General features: G+C 38.4%; 1 long non-coding RNA gene across 4 annotated transcripts; it reads right to left on the reverse strand.

Moving 5' to 3' along the window:
• Positions 1-1,161: 1,161 nt before the first annotated feature.
• LOC123877216 lies at positions 1,162-7,867 on the reverse strand. 4 transcript variants are annotated; one of them, XR_006798527.1, is made up of 8 exons: positions 7,687-7,867; positions 5,898-6,044; positions 4,500-5,245; positions 3,784-3,902; positions 3,098-3,229; positions 2,013-2,157; positions 1,414-1,550; positions 1,162-1,288 (listed from the first exon to the last, which is right to left on the reverse strand). It is a non-coding gene; the product is annotated as an uncharacterized LOC123877216 (long non-coding RNA). The 4 variants fall into 4 exon arrangements; XR_006798525.1 differs by having other exon boundaries at positions 1,989-2,157; XR_006798526.1 differs by lacking the exon at positions 1,414-1,550.
• Positions 7,868-8,186: the final 319 nt, after the last annotated feature.

Here is an 8,186-nt window from a genome sequence, read left to right on the forward strand (position 1 = left end):
GAACTGTTTGATTTTCCGGGATAAAATGCCTATGTCAATTACAGGGACGCAAGCTACCTCGGTACCAAATATACAAATCGGTTAAGCGGATGGGTTTTTAGGAATCCCGTGGGAACTCTTTGATTTTCCGGGATAAAAAGCTTATGTCCGTCCCCGGGATATAAGCTAATCCTTTCGTCAGAATCGGTTAAACTGTTGGGCCGTGAAAAGGTAAGCAGACAGACACTCTTACGTATTTATAATATTATTATATAGTATGGATGCGCAAGTTTGTTGGTTTGTCAATAAATCACGCCGCAATAGAGTTCAGAATTTCCTCATTTTTAGCATGGACATAGTTAAAGACCTGGAGAGTGACCCGACCCAAAAAGAGGGGTGTTATAAGTTTGACGTGTGTATCTGTGTATCTGTCTGTGGCATCGTAGCTCCTAAACTAATGAACCGATTTTAATAGCGTCCGCATACATACTCAAACATACTCATCCGTATTTTCACGGACTCGGATCGGATGAGTGCGTAACCGCTCTTAGGAAATTTGTAACAAAATTTCGAGGCTTCGACGTCACTGGCAGGCGTCAAACATTACCTACATTTGACGCTAGGTAGGCTATGGAAGACTAGGTTTCTTTGATTTACCTCATAGCGCGATAATAATAATAAATAAATCTTTATTATCTGAATAATAATAATAAAGATGATGAAATTATGTCATACTGATACCTATAATACGCGACAGGTCGAGATGGCAATCGGGGTATGGCATATCCACCCGCGCTGTCCCGCGCCGGGTTGTCGCAGCATGGGGGTGTGCGGGACGTCCCGACCTCGATTGCCATTTCGACCTATCACGTGACGCATCACACTAATATGTATTATAAAGGCGAAAGTTTGTATGTGTGTGTGTGTGTGTGTGTATGTTTGTTACTCCTTCACGCTAAAACTACTGGACGGATTGGGCTGAAATTTAGAATGGAGATAGATTATACTCTGGATTAGCACATAGGCTACTTTTTATCCCGGAAAATCAAAGAGTTCCCACGGGATTTTTAAAAAACTACATCCACGCGAACGAAGTCGCGGGCATCAGCTAGTACTATAATAAATTACAGAAATTTTTCTGAAGTATGAGTTCGAGGCAGTTCAATAATACTCGTTCCTAACTTCAGTTCATAATAATTATATTTTATTGAAAATATAAGATAAGTACAATAATCAAGCTCTTCATCTTCATTAACATTTTATAATTATTTTGCGAAGTTAATTAACGGCGGAGAGGTTTCTATATTTTCTGCAACAAAAATACGATGACATTTTACTTAATTATATTTTAATTGACCTATATTTTTTCATTGGCTATGGAATGCTACCGCTTTTGAACCCTGAAAGAACGCCATCGTTCTTGGAACCACCCACCATTAATTCCGAATGCCTTGACTACGGTGACAGTGTCAGAGATGAAGACCTGCAGGAAGCATCGGAAGATGTTCTGGAGGCACCTCCTCCAACCTCAGCCGTCACAGCGTGCCTTGCGTGTTTTTAGGGATCCGTACCTCAAAAGGAAAAACGGAACCCTTATAGGATCACTTTGTTGTCTGTCTGTCTGTCTATCTATCTGTCTGTCTGTCTGTCCGTCTGTCCGTCCGTCTGTCCGTCCGTCGTGTCTGTCAAGAAAACCTATAGGGTACTTCCCGTTGACCTAGAATCATGAAAGGCAGGTAGGTCGTATAGCACAAGGAAAGGAATAAATCCTTGTGCTATAAGACCTGCCTACCCGCCAAATTTCATAGTTCTAGGTCAACGGGAAATATTCTATAGGTTTTCTAGACAGACACGACGGACGGGCGGACGGACAGACAGAAAGACAGCAAAGTGATCCTATAAGGGTTCCGTTTTTCCTTTTGAGGTACGGAACCCTAAAAATAAATAATAAAATTATCGAAAAAGGACTCTGACGTAAATCAGACGATTTCTTTGAATAATAAAAGAACCTTGGTATTGCCGGTTCGTCGTACTTTGGGTCCCCCGAACTGGTTGCAAGGGAAGCAGTGCGCGTCGCGGCAACGCTCAATGGCCGGCCGACAGCCGCGCATCAGCTCCAACACCGACACTGCGATGTGTAGCAATACCAGCACGAACGGGTTGAGGTACTGCATTTTACTGGAAATGATACATTCGTCTAACTAATTATTGGCGTCACTCTAGTAAGCAGGTACCTAAGTATTATTAAATAATTTTATCGAATTATTGGAATGTGCTCCCAAAAACCTACGCAAAAACACAGGTTCAAACTAATGCCAAAATAAATAATTTAATTAGAGCGTGATTGCTATCACAACATCTAATTATCCAGTTCACAATCCAAATACCGAAAATATGCGCTATCGCTCCGAATCTCAGATGACTCGACTAAAACTGACACCTTCATGAAACACCCGTATTTATGCAAGTTCAATCTTATGTACCAAATAGTAGCAAAGCTCAATATGGTGACTACCCCAAACTTCCAAAATCTATGTGCGGTTTTCTCACTAGATAACAACATGGGGTTATTCGGCAACGGATCTTCGGTTCCTCTGGTGCTGCAAATGTTCAAGAGCGGCGGTAATCACTATTATTAGGTGATCCACCTGCTCGTTTGCTCTTTATTTTTTACTAGAGGATGCCCGCGACTTCGTCCGCGTGGATTTAGGTTTTTAAGGATCCCGTGGGAACTGTTTGATTTTCCGGGATAAAAAGTTGCCTATGTCAATTACAGAGACGCAAGCTACCTCGGTACTAAATCTCATACAAATCGGTTAAGCGGATGGGTTTTAGGAATCCCGTGGGAACTCTTTGATTTTCCGGGATAAAAAGTAGCTTATGTCCGTCCTGGGGATATAGGCTTATACCCTGTACCTTTCGTCAGAATCGGTTAAACTGTTGGGCCGTGAAAGGGTAGCAGATAGACAGACAGACACACTTTCGCATTTATAATAAATTAATTTAATTTATTAAGTATGGAAGTATAGATTTTAAAAAATCTCTCATGGTCCATCTTGACGCATTCACATAAAATTTTGGTTTTAAGGTAGATAGATACTTTTACCCCGCCAATCACCTTATTTCTTGCAGGGTGGGTTGGCAGGATTACACGTGATCGTCCTCGTTCCACAAGCAGCCACAAGTTGCAGGAGAGTTACCACAAGAAGCAGCACTGCCACCAGCTGTCGCCAACCGTGCATCATATAACCTGAAACCACAAAACTTTCATCAACATTAGTGGGCAGTTTTTAGGGTTCCGTACCTCAAAAAGAAAAACAGAACCCTTATAGTATCATTTTGTTGCCTGTCTGTCTGTCCGTCTGTCTGTCTGTCGTGTCTGTCAAGAAAACCTATAGGGTACTTCTCGTTGACCTAGAATCATGAAATTTGGCAGGTAAGTAGGTCTTATAGCACAAGTAAAGGAACAAGTCCGAAAACCGTGAATTTGTGGTTACGTCATTAAAAAAAATTAGAAAGTACTTCAATTTTCAAAGTAAGATAACTATACTAAGTGGGGTATATCATAATATGAAAGAGCTTTAACTGTACATTCTAAAACAGATTTTTATCTACTTTTATGCATAACAGTTTGCGATTTATCGTGCAAAATGTCGGAAAAAATACCCGAGTACGGAACCCTCGGTGCTCGAGTCTAACTCGCACTTGACCGGTTTTTTTTCAACATTTCCACTAAGGACTCAAAAGACACTGACGCAGAGTAAAAATCAAACAAAAACAAAGCAATTATTAATAAATACTTACACAACTTCAGGATTATGGGTCTTGAACTGAATTCTCAAACTCCAAATACTTGCTGAACCAAATAGGATTAACTTTTTTTTTAGGATGATTTAACTTCAAAGTTTCATGTTCATAGTTTTCTGTAAAAGAGAAAAATTGATTTGAGCCTATCCACCACGAAAAGTAATCTGAAAGAAAGAAATTAGTGGAAAATGAAAATAAGCTAACTATAAGGTGGAATTTGACCCAAAACAATGTTTCTCAGATACAAAATTGAATCCTGCCTACCTAATCACACTAATATTATAAAGGCGAAAGTTTGTATGTGTGTGTGTGTGTGTGTGTGTGTATGTGTGTGTGTATGTTTGTTACTCCTTCACGCAAAAACTACTGGACGGATTTGGCTGAAATTCGGAATGGAGATAGATAATATCCTGGATTAGCACATAGGCTACTTTTTATCCCGGCAAACCAAAGAGTTCCCATGGGATTTCGAAAAACTTAAATCCACGCGGACGAAGTCGCGGGCGTCAGCTAGTATTATTATAAATGCGCGTGTGTGTTCATTTACAAAAATTGGTACTTCGATCGAAGTAATTTTTTTACAAGACTATATAGTCAAAGATCTACAAAGTGACATAGGCTACTTTTTACGCGAAAAATCAAAGTAAATCCACTCGAAGCCACTGGTTTAGGTAATCTAGTTACTTAATAAAATACATTAAAATCTTTCATACAAATTTATTGATACTCCTCCATATTAAACAGTTATGTATTTCCCATAAAACAGATACAAGAAATTGAATTATTGAACACATAAATAACAATATTGCCCATTTGGAAATTCAGATGGTCTAATCTATTTCACTTTAGGTCTATTTCGGACCGCCCTCCAAAATTGACGTAAAACATCTTTATCAGTTATCGTATAATATCCATGTCCTTTATAAATTTCATTTGATAGGTATTTAATTTTAATTGGGTTCGGTATTGTATTTCTGTTATTATCTGAATCATTTTGCACTATTATATGGACGGGAGATGTTAAGTCCATATTTCTCAGTTCAAAATACATATTAATTTTCTACGCACAAAGATTTCTAAATATTTTGACTCAACGATTTTTATATTTTAAATCTTTATCGTCACAACATTTCTTCTAAAAGTTATTTAGTCCACCGTTGACCATACCCAAAGTTTTTCAAATTATTTTCCTTTTAGACAGAATATTTTGTTCCATAAAATCGTATCGCTTTATTTCCCCTGTAGGTTTTTCATTGATTTTTTTACAGTTTCTCTTTAGGAAAATTTTCAGATATTTGGGTTCCAGGTAATTCTTCAGGTCCTAAAAGGCCCTTTCTTGCAAGGAGCCCTGCCCGTACATGGAATAGTCTTTTTACAACCACTTCCAACCGAGAATATAGTGAACAAGATCATCAGCATTGAGTATATGAATGCCCAGTTGATTTTAGCCATTGTGCATCTGTAAAGACAAATTCATTGTTACATCATGCATCAGAAACTCTAAATTATTATATAGGTACTGTTTTGTCACGTTATGTACCATCGTCAGTTATAGGAAAAACCTTTTACGACATAGAAATGATTTGTATTCAAGTAAACTTTTACAAGGAAGGAAACTTCATTACCCGGCTGAGTTGTTGTGGGCTCTTCTCAGACTTGGGCGCGTTTGGAACCCTAGTAGCTTTAGTTTTAAGTTTATGTACCTACCTAATTAATTATCACCACTATACCTATTATCTATCTATAAATCTAACAAATCTGACAAACAAGAGGTGTACAATTTGCCTACTTTGAATAAATGTTTTTTATTTTGATCAACCCATTGCCGCCCCACTGCTATGCACGGGTCTCCTCTCAGAATGAGAAGGGCTTAGGCCATAGTCTGCCACGCTGGCACAGTGTAGATTGACAGACTTCACACACCTTTGAGAACATTATGGAGAACTCTCAGGCATGCAGGTTGCCTTACGATGTTTTCCTTCATTAAACCATATCATATTCAATTGCTCAAAACGCGCGGAACTTCTCAAGTCATAGATGCGTGTTCTCCCGACATCCCGAATAAGGCCGACGCGTCTTAACCATTAGGTTATCATCACAAGGAAACTTACCAATTACTTCTTACAGGGCGAAGGTTCCCTACACGCAATACGTCTTCCTGGTGCAGCCGATGGCTCCCGTCACCAGAGCGAGTACAGCAGAAACCAACAGCAATGCGTATTGAATCAGGCCCATGGTCCACGGCTGACCATGGTTATCTGTAGACACTGTATCTTTGGCATCATGTCAAAATAAACCACGCAAACCGCTCCAGAAATCTCGGAGAAATCCGTGTATCACACTAATATTATAAAGGCGAAAATTTGTGTTACACACTTTGTGTTACTCCTTCACGCAAAAACTACAGGACGGATTTGGTTGAAATTTTGAATGGAGATAGATTATACCCTGGATTAGCATATAGGCTACTTTTTATCCCGGAAAATCAAAGAGTTCCTACGGGATTTCGAAAAACCTAAATCCACGCGGGCGAAGTTGCGGGCATTGGCTAGTTGGGCATATGTATGTAATTAGAAAAAATTGGGCTGAATTGAGAACCTCGATTGTCCAAAAAAGGAGTCGGTAATGTTTTCAGAGTCAGTTTCATTCCACCATGACCCCTAATGCCTGAAGAGATGTTAATGTACGGCGTATCGTTATCCTAAACATCACCTCGAGTGAAAGTGACTATATTTTTTTGTAAAAAGCTAAACATGGCGGCTGTATGGTCCCATTTTCAAATGTAAAATTTTTACTTCGTAGGATATTTTACGGCAGGATAGTCGTGTTTCTTATTTGTTTTCATAAAATTCTTATTTATTTGATGCCATTAAAACTATGGTACTTTGCGACTGCTAAGTTAGCTCTTACTGCAACGATTATTTCAGAATGCTTTATTTTTAAAATCATGAAACTGAGATCTGGCCCGGCTTTCCAAGCCAGCTTGTCAATTCTATAGACTAAATAGTATGAAAAACATTTACACGTAGTCCATAGAAAATCAGAGTAAATTAAATTAGCGCCTTTTTAAAAGCATAGCCGCAACTGGTAACAATTGTAAATTAAAAATTTATAACACAACCGACAAGTTAAGGTTACAGTAACAAGAAAAGAGCTGATAACTTTCAAACGGCTGAACCGATTTTGCTTATATTATAGCTAAGAACACTCTCGATCAAGCCACCTTTCAAACAAAAAAAAACTAAATTAAAATCAGTTCATTAGTTTAGGAGCTACGATGCCACAGACAGATACACAGATACACACGTCAAACTTATATCACCCCTCTTTTTGGGTCGGGGGTTAATAAAAGAAAACGTGATAGCACATGAGATATTGTTTTGAGTCAAATTCGATGATTAATAGAACCTATTTACATGACTCTCAGAATGGGAAGGGCTTAGGCTACCATGCTGGCTCAGTGTGGATTGGCGGACTTCACACACTCTTGATAACATTATAGAGAACTCTGAGGCATGTACTGCAGTGTACTGGGAATCTTGATGATAAATTACTACGTTTAAGGGTCATGAGACGGGCCTGCCCGCGAAATTCAAATTTAATTTGGTTTTTCGCAATTTGTAAACTAAAACGACAACGTAGGCTTATGGTTACTTTATTTGCGACAGTGGCAATATCATCCTCACAGGTTTATATAAAAATCTTTACTTGAAAAGATCCAGTTTAAGAAATAAATTAAAGTATCGACTAATTTGTGAGAATAGTCGATACTTTAATATTTTATTAAAGCCCATAAGCCTACGTTGTCGTATTAGTTTACAAATTGCGAAAACCCACATTAAATTTAAATTTCGCAGGCAGGCCGGGCTCATGACCGTTAGCAGAATTTTCGATACTTACCAATTTCGGGTGTTCGGCCTTTTCTTGATTTTGAGTAGGTATTTAAATTACATTGTATAATTGTTTGACTTGTTTTCTTGGACGGATAAATACTTAGCTTGTTTTTTGGTAAAATTTTGTGTTGCGGCCGAAAAATTTGATTTTGATGTACCAGATTCTGTCAAAAAGAATCTTTTGCTGTTTGAAAAATAAATGTGACTTGAAGAGAATTACCACAAAGTTTTTATTTGCATAAAAAGTTCTTCCTTATTTCCTTCGAGTACAGAACCCTAAAAATCACGTCGATGTGTTCCTCTATTGCGGGTGATTGAAGGACTAACCAACAAACAAACACACTTTCGCAATTATCTTAATATTATATATATTAAGATAATTGCGAAAGTGTGTTGGAAAAGCTGACTGACTGACTGACTGATCTACTAACGCACAGCTCAAACTACTGGACGGATCGGGCTGAAAGGCAGATATGTAGCTATTACTAGCTGACGCCCGCGACTTCG

This window comes from Maniola jurtina, chromosome 23, assembly GCF_905333055.1.
Source record: "Maniola jurtina chromosome 23, ilManJurt1.1, whole genome shotgun sequence".
Taxonomy (NCBI): Eukaryota; Metazoa; Arthropoda; class Insecta; order Lepidoptera; family Nymphalidae; genus Maniola; species Maniola jurtina.